Raw genomic sequence first — 27,709 nt, forward strand, 5'->3', positions numbered from 1 at the left:
GAGCCCCTGTCACGATGATGACCAAGTTTAGATATCTTGAATACACTCTTCTTCTGATTCTTTTCCCAGGTGTAGAAGTCGTTAATTGAATTCATAAATGCGCGTTGCGTTAATTCAGTGTTCTGGTAATGCGAACATGGCGGATTTGTTGACCATGGTCTTCGATTCAAGATGTATCGGTTCAAATTTAATAAAGAATCAATATAAAACTCGAAAAATTACGTAGTTTGAAATATTTATATATAATTTATGATATGAATTTTAAAAATAAATTTAATGGATTTTAATTTTTGAAATTTTCATTAAATCAAATAGAAATTAAATAAATAAAAAAAATATATCATGAGGATTTATACTTGAGGTTATGGGTCACATTGAAAGAATCCATATAAAACGTTTTATATGGTTTAAATCAAATACAAATTTAAAAAAAAAAAAAAATCATGAGGATTTATACTTGAGGTTATGGGTCACATTGAAAGAATTCTTATAAAATTCGAAAATATATATATATATATATATGTATATAATTTTAATTTTTAAAATATAAAAAATTAAATTAAAGTAAAAATGAGGTATAAATTTAAATTTAAAAAGGAAGTTTTTTACTTTGAAAGGTTTAATTTTTATCCTAAAGTTATATGCACATTGAGATGGTGGTGAGCACTCAAAAAAATATATATTAAAATTAGTCTAGTAATGTGTGCATATATCTGGATTAAAACTCACCTCTATGTTTTTTTTTTAATTGTGTGAAGGCCATCAACTTAAATCAATTTAAATTGGATTAAAATCTACTTCTATGTCTTTTTTAAAAAAGGTCATGAGGTATAGAATAGTGGATGATAAAATGTATTGTTAAGACATTTTTGTGTGTGAAAGTTATGAATTCAAAACTTTGTGGATTTCCCTAACACACATAGACATATATATAGGAGTTGTCTAATAGATGAAATAGTTTTTTTCACTGGAATTCGCCAAAATCCAACAATACAAGTTCAATATGTGTTGTTGTCTAAAATACATTGTGAAAAACCCATGGGCATTCGAATTATGCAAATTAAACAACTTAAACTCAAGTTTTTGAAAATCTGTCATATTTTGATTAAAATTAACCAGAAAAATAGTCGTCAAAAAAGTCATTTTGTCTATAAGTTAGACTATGCCTATATATATATATATATATATATATATATATATATATATCACTAAAATTTATTATAAATCATTTCAACATGTCTTAATTTTATACTTTAATTTTTATATTAAATTAATATCTTGTAAGTTTGATGTTAAATAATTTGAAATGCAACTAGGTTAGTATCTCATCTTATGGATTCAACTAAGGCGACACACCGTTGAGGTAGTTTCATTGACAACCACAAAAGATATTGACTTTCTGATGAATACTATCTAGGTTGAAACCACCTTTTGGTCTCAAAGTAAGACCTAACATTGTTTTCAATTAGCCAAGAGTTTGTCTTCATCAAACATAGGGAAACACGTTAACAACTCAAGACCTAGATGCATCTGACAGGAGCGAAAATTTACCCTCTTATGGATTGTCAATGAGTTATTTCAAGTGGTGTGGTTTTCCTCGAATAACAGGATGAGTCGACTAACATTTGTGAATAATAGTCAATGATCACTATCTTGATTGAGTTATGATAGGTTTTGCCCCTTGATGAAAAAGGAAAAGAAAAATAAAAGTTCGATATTAAATTTATTTATTTATAAGCAAGTCATGTTTTATAACACACACACAAACACATACACATATTCTATGTGGTTCATGGACCCCAGATGTAAGAGCCCTATCCTAGGGTCTGCTAACGGATCTAATTTCTTCTGAAATTAAATGCGATAAGAGGCTTTAACTTACCTACTTACACTGCTTTCAACAAATAAAATTTTACCAATTACATTCTAATCAACATAAATAAAGGTGAATATTTCATTCTAATTAACTTTGCAAGAGTAGTCTATGGAGGAATACATGTACCGGTGGCTGATGGAGATACCTTTGTCCTGCTGCTCTTGCTAAATGCTCCTCTTTACGGACCCAACCAGATTTACCTCTGAGCCAACTAGGAAATAATCCCTAGCCCAGGAAACCTCCACAGGTTCCCTAGCCCTCCGAGCCCAAGTCCAACCAGATGTAGTGTGTGTGTCCAAATGAAAGATTCAGACCAAGATAACAATACTTCCCTCCTCTCAACAACCCAAGAAACCTCCACAGGTTCCTAAGGTCTCCAAAAACACAACAAGTCCAAACAATCACAACCAACCCCACAATCCTAAGCAAGACCCAACCTCCCCTTTTCTCCCTTCCCCCTTCCCTTTTATACCCTCCGTCCCTTCTCTATCTCAACCATCTCTCATTAATGTCATTAACTTCTCATCCATCCTTACAATTGAATTCTCTTCTCCCAAGTAAGCTGGCAGTACATTTGGAAATGTGACATGACTATAAAATTGAGAATTTAATGGGAAAGGACCATGTCTTCTCCCAAGTAAATCTGAAAAGTACATTTGGGAATGTGAGGTGAATATATATATTGATAATTAAATGGAGAGGACTATGTCTTCTCCCAAGTAAATGTGAGGGTACATTGGGGAATGTGAGATGTAATTACATGGAGAGGACCATGTCTTCTCCTTAGTAAATGTGAAGGTACATTGGGGAATGTGAGATGTAATTACATATATTTTTGAAATAATGGAAGGAGACCATATCCTACCTAATATTCAATTTGAGGAGGTAAGTGGGGAATTTGAATAATGGAAATCATGAATTTTATATTAAACCAATATTTCTCAATATTTTCAAATAATGTAAACATTAACAAAATTTGTAGGGTAAGATTTAAGTGGGGCATTACATACACCCCTCTTTCAGAAAACTTCGCCCCGAAGTTAGAATGAAAAGATACAAGGAGTTCGAAAGCATAGAAAATCAGAGAGTGTTATAGCAATAAATTTTAATAAGTCAGACAATGACATTACTTCCCATCAAGAGTCTCCAACTGATCTATATCCTCCTATCCATCCTGACCTACTTCCATCCCCACCCTATCCGTCCTCTGCTGCTTTATCAGTGGCAACGGCCATACTAACCACTGATAAAACCGACATGGTGGAAGCGTCGAATACATCGACCTAACTTCCCCTACAGGCAACTGGTAATCGTCATCACATGTCTAGGGGAGTGTGTCCACCACTGCCCTCCCACGATTCCAGGTTTCGGAGGATACACGGTGGGAAATGCCTCCACCCCTCCTTCAGAACTAGGGTCAACGCCCTAACACAGACCACACTATAGCGCTGGTTGGACTTGTCATCGAATAATCCATTTAGGTTATCTTGCCACCTGTCATTTTCATTTTACTTATGTCATAAGAGTGCATATCAAGTAGATACCAAATGTAATAGAACAATGTACATCGTACCTTTCCTCATTGGTCGTCTCAACCTTCCCCAATGGAATAGTAGATCTTGGTTATCATAAAGTTCTTTCCAATCTGTAGTTTAGTTCTCATCCATGCATATATATAACCACAAAATAGATATAGATACATGATCTTAAACATCATGTTTATTAGGCCCACTATCCACGTGTTAATTTTTTGTTGTTCATACTGGAAATAAATCTTACATTAGATAAATCATAATTTCACTAAGTCATTGATTAGATAAATCGTATCTATATAAGCCTATATGATGCAACAATAACTTTGACAAGTCATGCACTAGATAAATTGTAACCAAGTAAGTCATACATTTGGTCATACATCCAACATTTCCATCATCAATACCAAATCCATCAATTGATTTTCACGTGTCCAACCAAATGTATATAATGTTCATAAATAACATGGAACTGCAAAATAGAACCTTAACATAGGTGGCTATCTATGTTAAAATGGGCATCATAAACGCTCATGTGACATCCTTGTGGAACCCCTTAATAACAATTAGAGTTGAAACAGATTTAATTGTCCATCATGGAAAATAGCATTTGAACCCAGATATGCTATAAGGTGGTACCAAAACCAAAATAATGGCAAGCAACGGATTCGTGCACTATCAATTCCACTAGAAGGTGCTAGTATAAGTTTCATGCATATAATTTCTTTAATACCTTAGTGAATATAAAAGTCCCACTCTTCCAATTTGTTGGTTTTTCGTCTTCCAAACCAATTAGTTAATCTTGAAAATTAAAGACTCAAAACTTCAGAAATTGTTTCCAGCATGATTTTCATACCTTTTTTTTTGTAATTTGAGAGAAATGTCCTTTACATATCAAAGGTTCAATTTTATTTTTTAATCATTGTTTACTAGTACTAAAACAATTTCATGATATATAATGCAACTCACAATATGAGCTGTCAAATGAGAAATAATTAAACAAATGGAATAATTGCCTATATTAAAGATGTTTTTAAAGTAGAGTTGATTTTGAAATTTTTGTGTTTATATTTATATAATAATAAGCCATGTTTCCAAACAACTAAGAGGTTACATGGTTATTTTAATGCAAGAACCAAGAAGACATTAGCATAAACTGAACATAAACGGATTTTTGGAATAAGATCAATATGATTCCAAAATATTCACCATCCAACAAATCTATGCATTTTATGCATATTAATGTTTGTGGAGAAGAGAAGATGAATTTATAAAATCTTCACCATAATATGATGCATGGCCACAACAAATAACTTATACAATATCACTAAGATACCGCAGTACATAAATGCCACTGGCAAGAGATGACACTTAATTTCATAAGGTTAAAATTTGATTAGATCACACTAAGGTCCAAGAATCAATGTTGTTTTGTTCAAACTATAAATGACACCCTTGTAACACATACCACATGAAAAATAAATGAAGATTGCATATTTATTATTTAAAAAAAAACAGGCTAGTCAATTGGTTAGGCATTTTGATTAGGAGAACCAGCCTTGGCATTTAAAACCCACAAAAAGAAATATAAATAAAAACTAGCTAAGGATTGTACATCAAGCAACAATTTGTGTCCAAATACAAACAAAAACTGCATCATCTTGATGCCCTCGGATACTCTTTCTTGTGTGAGCCTCCTATTCAGGGGCTTTTCTTAAAAGCTTTCCCAAAGCATCATATTCTTGTCATATCTTCTACGGTCAACTTTGTCTCTCTGCATAATTCTCAAAAATGTTGTACAAGGGCAAACAGCTAGAGGCTGCCATGTGACAAGAGCACCCCTCTCCTGTGTGGTAGGTGCCTTTGTAATATTGTATAAGGGCATGGGTTGTTTGGAATTATTCTCATCATTCCGTTCATACTTCCTATGCTGCATAACAATGTTTTACTTCCATTAGTACTTAGTTGAACAGCCAGTGAGTGGGATGCTTTTCATTTCGTTCTTGAAAATAAGCCAATAAATTTGAACTCAACTCGGGTAAACTGGTCGTTGGAAGTGACACTCACCCAAAACAATGAGATCCCTTAGAAAGGAAAAACATTTAATTTTATCTTTTCACATTACATCAAGGAAATATTCCAATTCAAACAACCAGCTTTGGAGATTAGTATTCCATGATAAATACAAACACTATAATATTGTTGGATATAATTTCCTCATCATAATCCCGATCTCTCCTGGTTAATGAAAGTCAGGGTTTTCCTAGTATTCAGATTTTCAAGGATACCTAGGTGAATATCTAATGTACACGATTGCAAATGGACAACAGCATGATTGGAGATTTCCTACTGATGAAGCAGGGATTTTAAATGCATTTGAGTATCGTTGAACAAGCAGTCACACCTTGCTTACAAAAGTGAAAGAACAGGTAATTAAAATCTTACGACCTTAAAAACCGCTTTTACAGTTCCAATAATGATATATTTGAAGAAAATTGTAAAATGTTCCAAGTTACAAAAATATGAGACACCAAAGCCCATGTTGATCATCTTCCACCAGAGAGTTCGATTGCATCCTGGTTATATACAGAATCCTCAGCCCACTCAAACCTTTGAGGCATTAGTTCATATTCTTGTCGACGAATGACTTCAACCTGTTGCCACTCTTCCCAACGTTCATCCAAACCCTCTCCTTCCAACATGCGTACAACTTCTGTCATTTTGGGTCGATATTCCGGTGAGGTCTGTGTGCACAACAATGCTACCTGAATCATTGCCTCAACTTCTTTAACATCATTGTTCTGCTTTAGGTTTGCATCTACAATAGCATCTAATCTTTTCTCTCTTTGTAACTTCTTAACATGATCCAACAATAGAACGTCATCCTCTTCCTCGAGACGTGAAAAATCTATAGCACGTTGTCCAGTGACAAGCTCCAAAAGAGTAATACCATAACCAAACACATATGTCCTCTCTGAGGATCTTCCAGTTGATAAGTATTCAGGAGCAATGTGACCCATGGTTCCACGGACTTGAGTTGTAACATGATTTTTCCTAGCATCAACCAATTTCGCTAGCCCAAAATCACCAACAACAGCTTCGAAGTCTTCATCTAGCAAGACATTAGCAGCTTTCACATCCTGATGAATGATTTTAGGATTGCAGTGCTCACGAAGGTACTCCAAACCACGGGCTGCACCTAAGGCTACATTTTTCCGAGCAGGCCAGTCTAATGGCTTTTCTGTAGGTTTGAGCTCCCTTAGCCTATATGCAACACTAAGGTTTTGCATATATGGATAGACTAGAAGCGGCTCTGATGGTGCAACACAAAATCCTATCAAGCGCAGAAGGTTGCGGTGGATTGCCACACTAATCATCTCAACCTCCCGTAGAAATGCTTGCTCCCCACCAGGGCTATGATAGTCAATCAATCGTTTTACTGCAACCTTTGTATTGTCTGCCAGCACTCCTTTATATACTTTGCCCGTTGTTTTAAAATATTTAGTTTTTATCTATTATTTTTCTTGTACGCACATCACCTCTGAAAGACTCTATTGCTTTCACGTTCTACTGTTAAATGCCTACACTTGGGTAACCCCAGTAATTTGTCCACATGGTCTAAAATAAACTAGGTGTATAATTCAATTATTTAGTTTTGATCAACGGTTACAACACAATAATTGCCATTGAATATTTCTACCGGATAAGAAAAAAAAAACAAAGGCCCAGAGGCAAAGGGTAGATGTAATTCTCATAGGCATCCCTGAGGAAAGCTGGATTTGGAGCAGGGCAATTTGGGTTCAGTCTAGTAATTAATGACTGGTAAAGGATAAACCAGTGACCAAAATAGGAAATCATGTGGAGTTATTTCATGCATTCATACAACACAGGGCTACAGTTCAAAGATGGTTGAATTATAGTATAAATGAGTTTCCTTAAAATACAATAGGTGTAAAACTAGAAAAAGGGGATTCGGTTGAATGATATATGTAGGAAACATGAAGCAGTAATCCTGATTTTAAGTAAACGCCTCTAAAGGCAAAAGAAGTTGTATGGCAACCCAGTCAAGATGAACACAAGCTCTGGCTGCAAAACTTAATGAATTGGGATTGACCTAATTGTCGGTTAAAGCAATTACAGCAGTGGCCACCACGCCCCATCTCATGAGTCATTTTACTTGCACACAACACAGGCCTCAACGCCAAAATGATTGCTATATAGTGATGGAGAGGATGAATCCTTGGAATGGAGCTGGATGTAAAACTCTATCCAGTCATTACCCACTTGCACACAAGGCATGCTAAACGCCAAATTTGGATGTACAATGTTGCACCTGAGCTTCCTTCAAACACAGCAGAAAATAAAACCATCCAGGGAAATCACAAACACACTATGCATAATGGACATAATGGACATAAGGACAATTGCAGATGTACCCCAACTAGATATATATATATATATATATATATATATATATATATATATATATATCAGGTACGACAAGTTCTCTAGGTTAGGGTAGAGGGAGGTTTCGAAAAGTTTAGGATTTAAAAAAAAACAGATCTAAAGAATTGAATGTATGGAAACATAAAAAAAAAAAAAAAAATCACTTGAAAGTATACACATTACTCAGAATTTTATTTGACGTAAAATGCAGGCCTGGGAACCAACAACAAAGTAAAATGTTATGCAGTATGGATCTTAATGAAAACCCACTGAAGACAAAGAATTCAAAAGACTACAAGTTCTGGGAGATTCAAAATGAGTGATGTCCTCGGCTAAGCCAATTGCCAAAGCACAAATTTGACTCTTGGGCCCATCATGAACAGAGTATTGGAAATAAAAGATTTCTTTGATGTTATCTCTTTCACTCACATCAACAGAGAGTTCAACTGAAAAACAAATTAAAAATCTTCAGAGAGTTCAACTCAAAAGTAGATTATCTCTATGAATCACCACTTACACTGCAGGAAGAAACCTTAATCATTCAAGAATACAAGGAGGACCCTTTGTCCACTGAATCTTCTCTCCTTTTTTTATCCAAGCTGGAATCAAGGTTTTGTCGGAAACAAGAGAATTGTTTACTGTGGGACCTGCTTAAGGGCTTGCTCTGTTTTTGTTGCTGATTAACTAAAGACAGGAACGAAGGGCACTTGAACCCAATCTGTTGGGATGGATGACTGTAATACGTAGACTAAAATAGGACACAGAGTGGTTATGAAATTTGATCATGAGCTGTAAGTTTAAGTTGATGTATATTTTTATTTCAAGCACTAGGGCCAAGATATTTAGAGTTATATTGTTGTCTTCCTATCTATCATGCATTTCTACAAACAGATAATCAGTGACTATAAAAGATAACTATTTCCTTCTATTCATGTATCAAGCATCACGTTCTAAGAAATTAATGAGAGTAGTTGTTGGTTTATAAAGATTCTCACAAAGCCAACTTTTGCTAGAAGTATCTATCATGCTGCCTTTCCACACAACATCTTGGGTTGTAAAAAGACAATAAGCGTCCTAAGAAAATAGATGGCAGTTATTTTGAAGCAGCTTAACATGAATGCATTTGTACAGGGCTAAAACATTGCAACTACAATGTTGAACATAATCAATTATACCGGTTAGATGCTTTACCAGAAAAAGGTAACCCAAAAAAAAGACTCAAATACTGTATGAATGCACTTCACTTTAATGGCATCAAAATCAACAAGAACAAGTTTTGCATTTCTCGCTAGACAGCTCATTGATAATCTCTAAAATTTGGTTTCTCATCTCTCCAACTGTAGATGTTGTCACTCGGTTCTTCAAGATAGCTTCCCAATCATCACCAGAAATGTTTCCTTCATATGCACACAACTCTTTCACTATGGCTAAGACAAATAAACCACAGTCATGGATTGACCAGCTCTTGTAAGATATTTAGGTCGAAATAGCCAAAAAACCTAGTGGCATCGCAGACTTCTTGCCATCATACCTATATATGAGCCTAAATACAAAATTGGACAGGTATTGGCAAGGAACTTCCAGACTTTAATTATCAACCACTTACCCACTTGTAGTTGACCAAGTTGGCCACTCTGTATTTAAGAAATGCCATCCCAACATTCACTGCTGCTTCATCATACAAGGCATTGTTATACTGATTACAGTCTTGCATTTGTAGCTATTATCCAGTATTCATCTGGTCAATTCCCACAGAACTGTAACATTCATTATGAATATACGGGCTACAGAGAATCAAGATTGATCCCTCCAAACATTATATGCAGGTGAGATATATTAATTGTTGGTTGTAGATCTTCATGTTATACCTTAAGGGCATGATTGTTGTTCGATCACTCACAATCTCAACTACATGCGTACCTAAGGCGCTATTATGGATGAAATTAAGTTGATACCAATACAACTAGAAATTGGTATAGAAAAGCAAACCATGAAATATTAATTGAACCAACAAGGTCAAGGATGGATTAGACAAAAGAAAAGGTTCACTCTTGGAATTCTTCATTTGTAAACACTGTTAGCTGTTCACTTACCAAGCTTGTAAAAATTTAAAGTAAATGTGAGTACAAAGGTCATATGTTCAAATCCCCTATTATTTACCTATGAACACCTATTGGGGGCGGTCCTGTTCACCCAGCAGTTATAATGGTAGTTGTTATAGTGGTAGTAGTAGGGTAGGAATTGACCCCATATCACACAAGTATGAGACCGGCCCAGTTGCTGATTCATCTAATATTGTTGGCCAAGAATGGAAGTCAAATTGGAATTTCCATCTTTTCATTTGACAATGTTATGATCGTCACTACCCACAAAAGAAATATAGCAAGACACAGGTAAAGATATTAGCGTGTCCCTGGTGATATGATAACCATAGCAAGATAGGAAATAGTTTGAAACAACTTATATTTCTTGCCAGATGTAAATATTGGATATACAACTATACTATATAGACATACCGACAATTAAGCTAGTGTTATGTTTTTTTGAAAAGTCAATTTATTCAGAGTGGCATGTTTCAAAATGTTGCAATGACTGGAGTCAACCAGGATTCTAAGAAGAACTATGATTTATATTCATATATGCTTAGAAAATACTCCATCAAAGCTTGCAACATACATGGTAGCCACGCCCACACACAATACTTTCTCACGGTTTAGTTACATGTTCACTGTAAATTTTGGAAGCAAATCAGTTACCAGTATCTTTAGTTAACACTCTAATATGACAAAACAGTAGAACATGGGTCAAAGCAAAACAGGACTGACATAAGTACAAAATTGGGATCGATCTCTTTCAAAAGTTACTTTTCCAACATATATGCATTTCACGAATCTACCCTCTCTTCAGGCTATGCAGAGATATAATAATGGGCTCTTACCATTCACACTTTCTTTCAGGAAGCTTTTTTGGATCCTTTTGGGAGTGATTTGGAGAGCCCCCGGATAACAGAGACATTTATGAGCAAAATATAAATGGATAGACTATGATAACTGATTCTTTGTAAGCAACAAATGCACACCTTCAACAAAATGATAATTTAGATGCCTAATAAGCATGCAGTTGCAATCAAGGCATGAGCTGACTGGCACGGTTGCATGGGCATACCCATTTCTTAGGATTTTTGGCTTAAAAATGGCCACAAATCATATGAATTTGCATCGACTTTTCTTATGCATTTTAACTTCATTGTACATTTATATCGTAGCTCCTAGACAGAAACATAAACCCAAAACACTGGATTCGAGATAGCCTGGTTTCAGCTCTCCTGGGCCATCATATTCAGGAGCTCTCGAGTTCGAATCCAAGGAAACAAAGAACGAAAAGGCAAAAGCCAAGAAAACCCTGAACCATAACAGGTTTTGCTGAAATAAGGCTGGATCTACTCACTCACTCGGTGAGAAATTCAGAAATGCTCCCAGGCAGACCAAAGTTTTCCCGCCTTCTGGGCAATGTGGTTTATATAGTGCATACCCCAATTTATAGTGCGTATGTGACTACAATCCTGCAGGCTGATGGCACCCTTGAAGCAAAAGAAGTTTTCCCTGAAGGATTACAGCAAGGTGAAAACCGACTCCAGCTACTAACTTAACTGCTATAAGTGAATGAATATGTAACGTTGTTTTTGCCAACATGCTCTATTTAGCTATTTTGTCAAAAAGAAACCCTTTTGAGAGATTTCAAGAACCACCAGTGAGTTTGATGTAGTATTTCAATACATAGATTTTAAGAGGAAATCCAAGAGTTCCTATTTTCTTATGCCTATGCACATGTGGCTATGCAATTTCTTTAGATAATGTATTTATGTAACCAGTTAACAGAATCTCAATGGCATCAATCAGTTTTGCTTGTCAAGTGAACGAAGAGGAAAATTATAGGTAAGTTCGCAGAATCCATGCAGATACATGGATATTATGATTTCACAAGTGTAAAAGTGGAGACTTGGATACAATATACAGAACATAGGGGTATCATAGGCCCATGTGCATGTATTCTGATTTCACTGTTCTAAAAGAGGAGACGAAAAAGATATACGTAAGAGGAATGCTATGATATTCTCCCCCATTGACACAAGGAGATATGTGCAGTAGTGAAAAAGGGACCTGAAAAATCAATTTAAAATTGAACAACAAATCAAATTGTCTCTCTACGGGGAAAATCAATCCAGCCAGCCCAGAAAAACGAGTAGTAAATGCAGCCACAGCCAAAGGGGAGGTTGGACTTAAATTGAGGAATAAGCAGGAGTAAAGGGATTTGAATCGACATTATCATAGTAGCAGTTTGAATAGGATCCTGTGATTTCTCACAACATATTAATATTTATCTAATAACAATTCGAGATCGAAGTCGAAAACTCTAATGTGTTCAGTTTTACACTTAAACACGTACGGTCTCTATTTCTTTGATCAAACTTGCAGGTATATATATGTATATATATAGCCTCAGAACTGTGATACTTTGCCACAAGTTCTCGTCTTTTATGGCATTATACAAGACTGCAAAATATACCTTAAATAAGGTGACTGTAATTTGATGACCGCTCTTGAGTGACTGTAATTTGACTTTAACAGAAGAGCTACTCTATATTTGCTATGTGAAACCATAAAATCGATCATCCACTGATGTATATGATGCTTCGGATCTCATAGGTGGTTCAGAATTCGGATCTCTTAAATGCTTGAAAATTTTCTTAAATGATGAGACCCTTCGTTAACTTTGTCAATGCCCTGGAGTTTGGTCACACATAAATGTGCACAAAATTCTGAGCTTCGGATTGAGGTAGCTCAGAGGATTTGATTCTCTTCAAGGGTAAACACAGACCTCATCTATTGTGTCCAAAACTGCGCTCTCCTTACCAGGATATTCGGTCATCTTTGGGCTCTAGAACTGGGCCCTCGGTTTTCTAAAACATGGTTTTATATGATCTTTATCTTGATCCACAAAACTGCAGCCTAATCACTGTTTTCAAAAGTCCCTAGAACTGCAAGCTTCTTCATCTAGGAGCTCGGTCCAGATTTTTTTTTTTTCTATAATATTATTTATTCCGTCAGGAATTTTACAGGCGTATTTAAGTTGAAGAAAAACACTAGCTCTGTCATATCCCTAGGCACTAAGCCATTGGACTGCTGTTGAAACATTTTGACATTCTAATTTTTTGGATTTTCAACTATTTAGTAAGAAATTTGATTATGGAATAGCTATTTAGTGGGCTTTGGGTCCAGATTTTGAACCAAAGCTCTGATACCATGTGTAAGAGCCCTATCCTAGGGTCTGCTAACGGATCTAATTTCTTCTGAAATTAAATGCGATAAGAGGCTTTAACTTACCTACTTACACTGCTTTCAACAAATAAAATTTTACCAATTACATTCTAATCAACATAAATTAAGGTGAATATTTCATTCTAATTAACTTTACAAGAGTAGTCTATGGAGGAATACCTGTACCGGTGGCTGATGGAGATACCTTTGTCCTGCTGCTCCTGCTGAATGCTCCTCTTTACAGACCCAACCGGATTTACCTCCCAGCCAACTAGGAAATAATCCCTAGCCCTCCGAGCCCAAGTCCAACCAGATGTAGTGTGTGTGTCCAAATGAAAGATTCAGACCAAGATAACAATACTTCCCTCCTCTCAACAACCCAAGAAACCTCCACAGGTTCCTAAGGTCTCCAAAAACACAACAAGTCCAAACAATCACAACCAACCCCACAATCCTAAGCAAGACCCAACCTCCCCTTTTCTCCCTTCCCCCTTCCTTTTTATACCCTCCTTCCCTTCTCCATCTCAACCACCTCTCATTAATGTCATTAACTTCTCATCCATCCTTACAATTGACTTCTCTTCTCCCAAGTAAGCTGGGAGTACATTTGGAAATGTGACATGAATATAAAATTGAGAATTTAATGGGAAAGGACCATGTCTTCTCCCAAGTAAATCTGAAAAGTACATTTGGGAATGTGAGGTGAATATATATATATATATATATATATATATATATATATTGATAATTAAATGGAGAGGACTATGTCTTCTCCCAAGTAAATGTGAGGGTACATTGGGGAATGTGAGATGTAATTGTACATGGAGAAGACCATATCTTCTCCTTAGTAAATGTGAGGGTACATTGGGGAATGTGAGATGTAATTACATATATTTTTGAAATAATGGAAGGAGACCATATCCTACCTAATATTCAATTTGAGGAGGTAAGTGGGGAATTTGAATAATGGAAATCATGAATTTTACATTAAACCAATATTTCTCAATATTTTCAGATAACGTAAACATTAACAAAATTTGTAGGATAAGATTTAAGTGGGGAATTACACCAGAGATCAGTGACCCCTACATCCACAGAATATTTGTACTAGTCAGATCAACCCGAAGGGATCACTTCCTGTTGGCTCAACCACGAAGTCTCGCCCTAAGAATGTCAAGAGAATTGAACTCGTGACCTCTCAATAGAAAAGGTGCTTTAACAATGGGGACTCAACCGATTAAGCTAACCCCAAAAATGCATTTTAAACAAGAAGCAATCACAATATTATTCAAAATTGTGTTGTCAAATTTCAGTCAAAAAGTAATTTCCTCTATTAGTTAGACTATATCTCAATTGGTCAAAGTCCCCATCATTAGAGCACCCTTGTTATTGTGAGGATACAGGTTTAATTCTCAAGGTGAAGCTCTGTGGTTGAGAAGGTAGGAAATGATCCCTTCGGGTGAATCTGCCTAATGCAAATATTTTGTGGACATTGAGGTTACTGATCTTCGAGGTCCATGAACCACATAGAAAATGTGTGTGTGTGTGTTAGTTATAAAACATGACTTTCTTATAAATAAATAGATTTAATATTGAACTTTTATTTTTCTTTTCCTTTTTCATCAAGGGGCAAACCTATCATAGCTTTGTAGAAATTCTTTGTAGATTCAAATTGCTAATTGCAATTTACTAAAACAATACACTTGAATCTACTCTACTCATCAATGGAAACAATTAAACGATCATGAAATCACGAAGCATACAAGAGAAAGAATTCAATCAACACATTACATAATGATTTTCTAGGGAAAGCCACAGCTAAAAACACTTGTTATCTGTATATTGCATTAGTCAAAAAAATTGAGAAGATTACAATGCTTTGCTCAAGCTCGAGCAACCTCTGCATTATCTCTATATGTCTCACAACTTCCTAGAAAATCCGAGGCCAATACTTAACTAAATTTCTTCTTGCTCAAGTCCCTATTTCCTTGCATTGTTTCCTTTGGAATTAGCCCCCTATTAATTAGGGAAATTCCTCCATATGAATTGCACAATCCTCATAGGCCTTCCTCTGACTGCATGCACCACCTGTACAATTCAGATGATTATAAAACTGATAGTACATTGTCCTTGAACTCCAATATCAACTGGGTAACTCTCATATCTTACATGCATGATTTATTTATGTGAATCACCAATTAATTGGTTGAACACATGAAGCAACACCTCATTATCTGACCTCCTACTAGTTCCTCCATCAGTTGGAACTAGTTTAACTAACTTTAACTCAGTTATACTAAATTAATTAATTACAACTCAAAATAAACTCAACCATGGATCCTATAATGTAGGAGACGCTCTACATGACTCTAGTTAGACCCTCAACTCAAATTAATTGAGCCAATTAAGTCAATTTAACTTAGTTAACTTGTACAAATTGTCTTGTGATGTGGAATTACAATGTTTATTCCTAATTCAATTCAAAGACAAAATTAAATTAGGAATTTCTTGTTGCATTTTCAACACTCCCTCTCAACAAGAAAGGGATTATCAGATACCCCAATCTTGCTTCTATGGAACTTGAATTTTCCTCTTGACAGTGCCTTAGTCAAGATGTCTGCATCATGTTCCTTTGTAGGAATGTACATCAACAACATGGTTCTCCTCTACACACAATCTCGTAGATGGTGATACAAGATGTCAATATGTTTGGACTGATCATGAAAAACTAGAATCTCAGAGAGTTTGATACAAATCCGATTGTCACAGTAAATCGCTGTAGGATCAATATGATGACCAAATTACCCAACAAGGATCTTCCTCATCCAGATAGCTTCACAAGTTGAATGACTAACCATGTACTCTACTTCTGTCGAACAGAGTTCAACTGATATCTGCTTCTTGTTGTACCAAGAAATTTTTGTTGACCCAATATTGAATATTTCCCCTGATGTGCTCTTCCTATCGGATGGACTCCCTGCCCAATATGCATCTGTGAAGCCTTGCAACTTCACTCCCTCTATCCGTTTGTACCAAGGACCAAACTGAGTGGTGCCTCTAAGGTATCTCAACACATGTTTAGGTGTCTTTCAATAGAGTTTGGTTGGCTTAACCATTGCTTGAATAAGCGGGTTAACTGTAAAACATATGTCTAGTCATGTGTTTACCAAATACATAAGTGAATCCACAAACTGCCTATAAATAGTAGCCTCCACTACTTCACTAGAAGTAGCGTCTTCCTTCCTCCAATTCCCTGCTAGAGGAGTCTCCATGGGTTTTCTACTCTCCATTTGGAACTTCTTCAATATCTAGTTGGCATACTTGCCCTAAGATACAAAAGGTTCCTCATCTCCTTGCCATACTTCCATACCAAGGAAATAATGCATGAGCCCTAGGTCCTTCATCTTGAATTCTCTTGCAATATCCTCTTTGCAATATTTTACCAACTCCTCATCACCTGCTAGAATTAAATCATCGACATATAATACTTAAGCAATAATTTACCTTCAACCACAATATGGTAAAGGTTCACATTTGCTTCACTTCTGGTGAAGCCCAACCTGGTGAAATAGTTGTCAATCCTAGTGTACCAAGCATGGGGTGCTTGTTTCAATCCATAAAATGCTTGCTTGAGTCTGCACACATGAGGCTCTCTATTAAAGGTCTCAAATCCTTTTGGTTGCTCATTGTACACCTCTTTCTCAATCACTTCATTGAGGAATGTTGTTGTCACATCCATCTAATGTATCTTCCATCCCATTTGTGTTGAATATGCTAGAATAGATCTTATTGAAGAGCACCTTGCTACTGGATAAAAGATCTCCTCATAATCAATTCCATCCACTTGAGAGAACCCTCTGGCCATAAATCTTGCCTTGTGCTTCTCCGCACTCCCATCTATTGCTTGCTTTTACCTTGTAAATCCATCTAGACCTCACCATCGAATTGTTTGTTGGTCTTGGGACCACTTCCCAAACATTGTTTCTAATAATGGAGTCATACTCCTTTACCATGGCATCAACCCATACTGGTTTCTGCATTTCTTCCTCGAATGAGGATGCCTGAATCTCTACACTCTTGCTCATCAGATCCATGTAGCCAATGTACCGATCTAGTGACCTGCTTTGCCTGCGTTTTGATGTGGGTGCTCCCACATTATCTCTAGCATCATGCATCAATATGTCAGGCTCTCTGGTGCACTTCCTTCCATCTCCAGAAGTGTTTGTATGAGTGGGTGCTTCAACTCTCTGCTCCTCTACATGTGGTTGCTCCACATCATCTTGAGGTTCTTCCTTTGGAGCTAAAATCTCCTCATCTGCATGCAACTGAATCTCCCTCTCAAGGGAACATCTCATGGCCTTTTCTTCATCGAACTTCACATCTCTACGAACCACTGTCATCCTGTGAGATGGAAGGTACACCCGATATTTGTGAGGTGTATCAGTGTACCCCACAAATATTCCCAACTCAGTTGTTGGCTCTAGCTTTTTCCTTGCATCCTTGGTAACATGACAGTAAACTAATGAACCAAAGATATTGAAGTGTGCCACATATGGTTTCTTACCTGAAAAATCTTCTTCTGGTGTACTCATCCCGAGAATCTAATGAGGACTCATGTTTTGCACATATAGAGTTGTGTTGCATGCTTCAGCCCACAAGTCTAACGGTAGGCCCTAATCATGTAACATCACCCGTTCAGCTCCCACAATACTTTTTTTCTTCTTTTCAGCCACCCTATTTTGTGGTTTATGGGGTGCTATTAATTCTCGTTGAATGCCTTCTAATGCACAAAAGTTCTTGAATTCATTCAACACATAATCTCCACCATTATTTCTCCTAAGAGCCTTCACTTTCCTGCCAATGTCTTTCTCAAAAAGTGCTTTAAATTCACAAAATTTAGAGAATGTATGATCTTTCTTTTGCATGAAGAAAATCCAACACATATGTGAGAAATCAGCTACAAATATTACATAATACTTGTTCTTGGTCGTGGAGGCTATCGAGAATGGTCCACACATCTAAGTGAACTCTTTCAAGGATCGCTTGCGCTCGACTATTCTTATCATGAAAGGTGGCTTTGGTGTACTTCCCCAATGTACACCCTTTGAATGTATCTCTCTACTCTAGTGTGCCCTTGGGAAGTCCTGTAGAAACCTGTTGTGTGATCTTCAAATATTTGTGGTGCAAGTGACCTAATCTTCTATGCCACATTCACTAATGTCTTGGCTCTGCACCTTCTCTGCTTTTTTTCTCAAAACAACACATTCTTCTACATCCAATTTGTAGAGGTTCTTCACCTAAACCTTGGTCTGCTTCACTTGTCCTGAGGCTATGTGACGAAGGAAATCCTTTCCTTTGCTAAATATCACATCATAACCACGGTCTTCCAACATAACAACTGAAACCAAATTCTTATTTACACCTAAAACATACATGACATCTTTTAATGTGAGAGGAGAACCAGACTCCCTCTGAAAAGTAACAGTATCGATGTCAGTTGCACTATACCTTCCATCATCTCCCATTTCGATGTGCATCTGGAGGTCCTTCTCCTCCATGTTACTAAAGAATTATTTGTTTCCGGTCATATGTAATGAGGCTCCACTATCCAAATACCACACACTACCCATCACCGATGTCACTACGAAAGCAGTGAGGGTGAAGTCCAACTTGAATTATGAATCAAGAGCTTGACTTACCGCTCCTCCTGAGGGCTTCTTGTCGGCCTTCTTGTGTGGAAACTTCGTGGCATTGTGTCCCAGCTAATGAAAGTGAAAAAATGTAATCTTCGACAAGTCCTTGTTCTTGCCACCCTAACTAGAATCTGCTTTGGAATGGGATGACTTCCCTTTCCATTTCTTCACTTTTTAAGCTAAGGCATAATTCTCCTCATCATCATGCTTGGATGAGGATCCATCTCTGGTGTTCCGCCAAATCTCTTCTTGCACCAAGTCAAACCACCACCTCTCCCACTCTGGTAGCTTCTCCCTCCCATTTACTGAATCCCGATAGTTGTGCCAACTCTTGGAAAGGCCTAGAAGTGCTAGGTTAACCAGATCATCTTCAACAACTGTAACACCAACATTTCCAAGCTCATCCTGACATTAGGTGAACTTGATCAAGTTCTTTGGTATTGTGTCTCCCTTCTCCATCTTGATTTTCGTGAGCTTGTCCTTCAATGCTAGCTTCCTATGGTCACTATTATTCTGAAACATGTATTTCAAGGCCTTCCACATAGAATATGGAATCTCCTTCCTGTGGAGGTTCGAGACAATATGATTGCGAACTCCTTCTACTATGATCCTTCTCACATTTGCAACACATTTCTTCCACTTCTACTAAATCTTGAGCATATGTTGTTGGATGCTTAGGAATATCAATGTCTATGAATTCCTTCAACCCATTATCTTCCAACACTGCCTCCATCTTGTCCTTCCAAGCAATATAGTTTGAACTACCCTCAAGGCATATTCAAGTCTCAATCTGTAGAAAAACATCTTGTTGGCTCTGAAGAATGATACTGCAAATTCAATTTCACCTACAAAAGACAAAATTGTATTCTCCTCTTTTAGAGTGATTTCTACTCTGATACCATGTAGAAATTCCTTGTAGATTCAAACTACTAATTGTAATTTACTAAAACAATAGACTTGAATCTACTCTACTCATCAGCCGAAACAATTAAATGATTGTGAAATCACGAAGCATACAAGAAAAAAAAAATCAATCAACACATTACACAATGATTTCCCGGGAAAAGCCATAACTAAAAACCCATGTTATATTATATTGCATTAGTCATAAAATATGAGAAGATTATAATGCTTTTCTCAAACCCGAGCAACCTCTGCACTATCTCTATTTGTCTCACAGCTTCCTAGACAAGCTCAGGTCAATACTTAACCAAATTTCTTCTTGCCCAAGTCCCTATTTCCTTGCGTTGTTTCCTTGGGAATTAGCCCCCTATTAATTATGGAAATTCCTCAATATGAATTGTGCAATCCTCATAGGCCTTCCTCTGACTGCATGCACAGCTCGTACACTTTAAATGATTATACCACTAATAGTACATTGACCCTGAACTCCAATCTCAATTGAGTAACTCTCAGATCTAACATTCATGAGTTATTTATGAGTGAATCATCAGTTAACTGGTTGAACACATGAAGCAACATCCCATTGTCTGACCTCCTACTAGTTCCTCCATCAATTGGAACTAGTTTAATTGACTTTAACTTAGTTAAACTAGATTAATTAAATACAACTCAAAATAAACTCAACCATGGGCTCCTATAATATAGGAGACACTCTACATGACTCTAGTTAGACCCTCAACTAGAATTAATGGATCCAACAAAGTCAATTTAACTGAGTTAACTCGTACAAGTTGTCTTGTGATGTGGAATTACAATTTTATTCCTAATTTAATTCAAGGATAAAATTAAATTAGGATTTTCTTATTTGTTTTTTTTTCCCAAGGAAAAATCGTAATCTTTCATTAATTTTGAAAAATTACATATAGTAGATGCCTATGGCATATGCATAATTGTTTGGCCTAAGCCAATCAAGTAGTTGTCAAAAACATATAAGTTATGGCCGAAGCCATTCCCAAAAAAGTTGTACATATTCACCTCACAGGGTGTACTCATTTTGTCTAGTAAGAAAAGTAGAAACATAAATATATACATATAAAGATATTGTGTATCAACTGAAAATAAACCAAAAATTTAGGGCCTGTCCACCCTAGGATATGCCCTATCAATGTAGGGTCGGTGATAATACTGATATTGTTCTGCACCAAACTGTTCCTGAATCATCCACAGGCCTCTGGGGTGTGTCGTGGCCTCCTTGGATAATTTGTCAGCAGCCTCGTTACGTTCCCTGTAAATGTGTTGACAGGTGATAGAGTTAAATTGTGCCTTGAAATCCATAATTTCATCCAAGATGTTCCTAAGTGTATGAGCATGACAATTATTGATGTTATTGAACCAATTAATGATGATTTTGGAGTCTCCGAAGATCTGTAGATTAATGCATGAATGTGCCAGTGCAAAATGCAAGAGATGTCTGAGTGTGATCAGTTCTGCAAAGTTATTGGTTCCCTCTCCCAATCCCAGTTGTATTTTGTAGTGGTGTTGCTCAAATAGGAATAGAATGATCCCCCTCCCCCTACATCCCTGTGCTTGGGCGGCTCCATCAAAGTATGCCCACGGTATGGAGTGATCGATCGTCTCAAAGGTGCGGGAGCGGATTGTAGGAGGGTGAGATTCATCAGGGATTTCATGGTAGGCTGCGATAATTTTTGCTGCTGTAAGTGGCCATCAGGCCTCTGTTCCTTTGAAGATGATTTCGTTCCTTGTCAGCCAGATAGACCAACAGATAAGGAGAGGGAGGCATAGAGATTTTGCATCATGATTTGCAGCAGTCCAGTTGTTCCATGCTTCAAGTATCGAAAGACCTTGCCAGCTGCCATGTTTGGAAAGGAGGTTTAATACATGTTGCCACAGTTGTGCACACTTCGGGCAGTGGAGAAATAAGTGGTCATTTGTCTCCTTAGCCTGTTTACAGAGAACACACCAATGTGGTCCATAGTGAGATCGACGCATAAGGTTTGCTCCGGTTGGTGTCTTGTTTTTTAGCACATTCCACATGAAGAGTCTGGTTCTAGGTGGTGCTTTGAGCTTCCAGATCTTTCCCCACCAGTCTAGAAGTACAGGTGGTTTGCGCTCATTGAGAAGGTTGGGATAGCCAACTTTTGGGGAGTACTTACCATGATCGGCCGGGGTCCAGATAAGCTCATCGGGACCTTCTTTGATGCACACATGGGCTTCTTTCAGGGCATTTATGTACCCTTCCCAGATCTGTTGCCAGTGTTCAGGGATACCCAATTTTGAGCAGATAACCATGCATGTTCGAAGATGGAGCTGTTCTCCAAATCTGCTATCTGTGCGATCACATTGATATGCCTCTGATTTAGAAATTGGATGAGACCTGGAGGTAATTGATGCATGTTCCCCCCTCCTGTCCACGGATCCATGCCTATATGGGCCAAATTTCCATCATTTATTCTCCATGTGAGACCCTCTCTTATGAAAGGCATAGTATGCAGTATTTCTTTCCAAACCATAGATACCCCTGTTCGAGGCCAGGCAGGTATACGAATCTAGTCCATAAGATGATGAGGCCAGATATATTTGTGGTATGAGACTTCAGTCCAGAGGTTCTGTGTAGTGAGCAGGATCCAACCCATCTTGGCTGCTAATGCATGTGAAAATACTGAGAGGTCTTTTAGTCCCCAACCTCCCCATTTCTTAGGGAGAGCGATGTGCTTCCATCCTACCCAAGCAAAAGGTTTTCCCTCTTTATATCCATTCCAAAGGAATCTGCAGTAGATCTTCTGAATGCAAGCAAGAATTCCTTTAGGAATCCAAGCCAACGACATCCAATAAACGGGGGTAGCCTCCAAGACATATTTAATGAGGACAAGTCGACCAGCTCTGGATAGGAATCTGTGGTTCCAATTTGTCAGTCACTTCTCAATTTTGATCACAAGCCAAATCCAATCCGCAATCCTGTAGCAGTGGGGTTTGATCCAGAACCCCAGGTACTTGAGGCCATCCTCCAGATGATGTTGTTGAAAGGGGAAATTTTGATGAGCAATTTTGGCTTCCAGGGGAGATGTATTGGAGAGGGTGATGGTAGACTTGGAGTGATTTGCTTCCATGCCGGTAGCCAGGGAAAAAAGAGTGAGGATATCATGGAAGGAAGTTGAGTCCCTATGGCTTCCATTTAGGAATATAAGGACATCGTCAACAAATAGAAGATGTGTGAGATAGCAGTGGTCACTCATTTTCAGCCCTTGTAGTCGCCCGTCCCTCTTGGCCGATGCAATGAGTCTGCTGAGGCCTTCCATTACAATCAGAAAAAGAAGCGGGGAGAGTGGACAACCTTGTCGTAGGCCTCTCTCAACGTGGAAGAAATGAGATGCAGAACCATTTATGAGGACACTGAAGGTTTTCGAGGTGATACAACACATGATCCAGTCAATGAAGGGAGGGGGGAAGCCCAGATGGGTGAGGATCATTTTGATATAGAGCCAACTGACCCGATCAAATGCTTTAGCTAAGTCAATTTTGAGGATTGCCCCTTTTAGCTTTTTGTTTTGATGGAATGGAGGGCCTCTTGGGCAATACCAATTGCTTCATGGATTTGTCTGTTCTGTAGGAAAGAAAATTGTTCAGGGGAGATGTGGCGAGATAGGATGGGTCTGAGCTTGTTAGCAAGAATCTTGGCAATGATTTTGTATAGACAGTTACAAAGGGAGATGGGACAGAAATCATTGAAGGATGCGGGGGAATCAGATTTAGGGATCAGGGCAATGAAGGTGGAGTTAATGGCCTCATACATATGCCCAGAAGTCTTGCATTCTTCCACCACCTTAAGCAGGTCATGTCCAATGAGTTCAAAAAAAGCAAGGTAGAATTCGATTGTCCAGCCATCCAGCCCTGGACTTCTATCTTTTTTGAACCATTTCAACGTACCTTCTAGTTCTGCCTGAGTGATGGGGGATGTGAGCTCCTCAGTGATATCCATGTCCACAAATCTGGGGAAGTGTCCCGCAATTCTGACAATTTTAGCAAGAGTGGCACCAGGGGGTGCCTTGAAGAGGTGCCTGAAATGTGAATTCCCCAGGCGGGAGAGCTGATTAAAGGTAGTTTTTGTGCTCCCATCTTCCATGGGCATATTCCAGATAGTATTGGTGACTTTCCTTCCCTTGGCAAAGTTTTGGAAGAACTTGGTGTTCTCATCTCCAGCTTGTAACTAGACCACTCGACTACGGAGTCACCACATTCCTTCTCGCTCCTTCAAAAATTTTGATCTCTGATTTTCCATATTTATTAGATGAGACATTGCATCAGCAGATATGAATCCCCTGCTTTGGTCATCCAGAAGAGTGGCCAATGACAGTTCAATTTCAGAAATAAAAATTAAGTTAAACATTAGACAATATATTGGTCAAAGCTCAACTAATAGGTAGTCAAAAACATATTGATTGCTAGAGTGAGAGCCTTGGTAGGGACTAATCGAATATATTATATTATATTTAAGTTAAAAAAATAAATAAAAAATAAATGCAAACGAAAATACTTAACTATCATTAGGTTTTCCTTTAGTCTTGCCTTGATAAGGACTAATAAATGATATTATATTATATTTAAATTAAATGAAAATAAAAATATTTGAAGATAAATTAAATGCAAATGAAAATACTTAACTATTGTTAGTTTTTCCTTCATTTACAAAGAAGAACATTAAATTACCATAACCATGCCTTGAGAATCACATAATTAAATCAAAACTTTAGAACTATGCAATATATTTTAATTCTTTAATAGTTGTGCACAGCTTTAAATTGGTGATACATCTTTAACCTTCATCTTAAGTCTAACTATGATAAATTCAAAATTAATTGCAAACTAACTTATCTATATTGCAATGTTCTACTCTTTTTGTTTTACCTTGTTTTACCCACTGTTGTGTAGATATGTTGACAACTACCTCAGGCACACTACCTTAAATATACATTAGAGTCGTGCAATATTTTAAATTGATTATACATCCTTAACCTACATCTTAAGCTTAGATGTAACAAATTCAAAATTAAATAGAATGTAATGTTCTTCTCTTTGTTTTACCCATGGTTGGTAAAACAAATTTCTTGGGCACACTCCTTGTCACCTATTTTATATCCCAGATATACATTGGAAGGGAAGATAATCTTCAAATAATGTATATTAGGACAATCAAATAAGTTGGTCACATTAAAAGCTAAAGTGATTGGAAGAAATTTTCAAATAATTTATATTAGGAAAGGAAAAGTAATATGTTGGTCACATTAAAAACTAAAATGTTTCTTTACTTTTGAAAGTGACTTTTCCATTTAGGTCACTTTCCATTTAGGTGGCCGTGTAGTATAAATTTGTATATAATTTAAAATTATTTATGAAATTAGATATTTTTAATTGGTTTGAGGATGAATTAAAATTGATTTTGGTAATTTTTTATAAAAACAAAATTTTAAAAATGTTAAGTTTATAGTTAGAGAATTAATAGCATTATAAAGGGATTGAATCTTATTTGATGTAATGATTTTTAATTGTAAAACATATGTTTAATGCTTATACCTTTTAGATATTGTTTTTAAATATTGGATCAGTTGCAAATTATAAGATATAAGATATAAATATATTGTAAGTAAATTTATCCTAATCTCACTATTGGGAAAGAAAACTCTAAGCTCTAAGAAAAACCATCCTAAGAAAACTAAGATATTTCTTACTCTATCAAAAAAACATAATAATAATCTATATAAATAACATAGGTATGCATCAAACGTTTCACTAAGAATTTCTTCGCTGCGAATTGTTATTTTCAATATAATTTTTTAACCTAACCAACCATAAGGATAACTTTCAATTTAAACAACTATATTAAGTGTATAAACTAAATTCCTTTATAGAAATGAAAACTATTAAAAGGAAAATAATTTATTCCTTTATAGAAATGAAAAAAAAACTATCAAAACGAAAACAACTAATTTGGTAGGGCATGCAAACAATTCTTTTCATTGCATATGTAAGAATATTAAATCATGAATCAATCAACATATTAATGTTTAATGTTATTTAAGAATTTCGACGCTAGGGAGGGATAAGAGTAATGTTCATATGTATATAGAGTAGCTACAAGGAGAGGGGATATTTAGTAGGAAGAGGGGATATTTAGTAGGAATGTGAGATATAAAGAGAAAAAAAAAAATATGAAAAAAATAAATTATATATATATATATATATATAATATTTTTTTTAATTATATGTTAATGATTAATTTTCTACATAATTTTATTATATAATTTTGATAATGTAGAATTAAAATGTATGATTTTAGATTTTTGTAATCCATATTAAATTTGATAAGGTTTTTTGGATTAATTATATTATAAGTTGTTGGTTGACATTTTGAACCATCTAATAGGTCTAACGGTTAAGTGCACGTGTTTTCTCCTAAGAGGTCACAAGTTCAAAACAAGAGGGGGTAGAGTATGTATGCCTTGGTAGAGTTAGCAGTCAAATAGTTGCATGGAGGTGGGTCCCTTGTCCCACAAACAAGGGGGTCGCATACACCAATTTAGTGTCTAGCTTGGTCGTGACCTTAAAATGTAGTTCATCCTCATGACAAAAGTGAAAAAATCAAATAGCTATTAGGAATTAGTCGTTAAAAATTAGTTAAATAAATTTATATATATTATCATTTTTTTGTTTTGTTTTGTTTTATTTTATTTTTAATTAAAATAATATTGAATTCAAATTAGTTAAATTAACTTAATAATACTAGAAAAAGAAATGAATATTTGTAAATGTATAATCATAATTAAAAATAACTTGAATATATTTTTATCAAATTAAATTAATAATATTCAATAATTAGATTCAAATGTTATTATATTAAAATATTGGAGAATATTTTAATAAGAAAGTCAAAGAGTATATATATATATATATATATATATAGATATATATAGATATATAGATATGATGATTAACGTCCACTAAGACCAATGCAGTTTATCGGACCTCACAAATAATCTAAATGTGATTCTTCAAAATCTTGTTTTTTTTATAAAAAAAAAGAGAAAGAAGCACTCCAAGATCGCTATAGTTGGGTTGGTTTAATAAGTCAAGAAGATTGGAAGTGTGGCAGATGTTAGTGAATTGAGAGCGGATGTGAGTAAGAGCCGAGCAGTCTAAAAAAAAGTGTTTTTCATCTTCCACCTTCTTAGTATCGCAAATCTGACAGATTCTATCATCCCAGGGAGCCTTGGGAGTAAGCCACCGCCCAGTTTCACTTCGAAACTCATGAGAATTAGTTCTTATCCTAGCAATGTTCATTTTTTTCTTAGTGTTGGTCAAAAAAGAGAGATGATTTCGGTTATCAAGGGTAGGGTTGATTACCTCCTTATAGTGTCTTAACTTAATTTTACCCTCTAGCTCCTTATCATCCCACAACTTGTCCTTAAAATTTGAGGTAAGAGTATCTTTGACACTATCTTTGCTTCCCATGATGATCTCCTCCTTAATCCCCCAATGGTGAGCCAATACTAGGCATCCTTATGCCACCCATGCTTGAGGCAAAGGTGGTGGTTCTGACTAAAGTTAGAAGCAATTTTTGGGAGCCTCTTGGATTCCATGTTGTAAAGCTTCGTCTTATACATCAGATATCTAAACATAGTCATACTTTCAATAGGGGACAAACCAATTTCAATCAAGAGGATAGGATAGGGAGTATTTCCCTTGAACTTTAGGTTGTATGTTATGAATTGCTTTTGAATCATCACAATCTTTCTCCACGACTCTCTGGATATACTGCAACCCAAACTCCACATCCGTATAAGACAACGGGAGTGACGAGAGTCTCAAAGAAGAACATTTTTTTACTCCAAATGCAAAGATCAACCGACTTACAATTGCTTTCAAGCC

General features: G+C 36.3%; 1 pseudogene; it reads right to left on the bottom strand.

The window, feature by feature from the left end:
• Positions 1-5,929: 5,929 nt before the first annotated feature.
• LOC149200105 (LRR receptor kinase SERK2 pseudogene) lies at positions 5,930-6,887 on the bottom strand (annotated as a pseudogene).
• Between the last annotated feature and the right edge of the window lie 20,822 nt (positions 6,888-27,709).

Source organism: Pinus tabuliformis, chromosome 2_1, assembly GCF_031772625.1.
Source record: "Pinus tabuliformis cultivar Carrire ecotype Pingquan chromosome 2_1, CPIR1, whole genome shotgun sequence".
Taxonomy (NCBI): Eukaryota; Viridiplantae; Streptophyta; class Pinopsida; order Pinales; family Pinaceae; genus Pinus; species Pinus tabuliformis.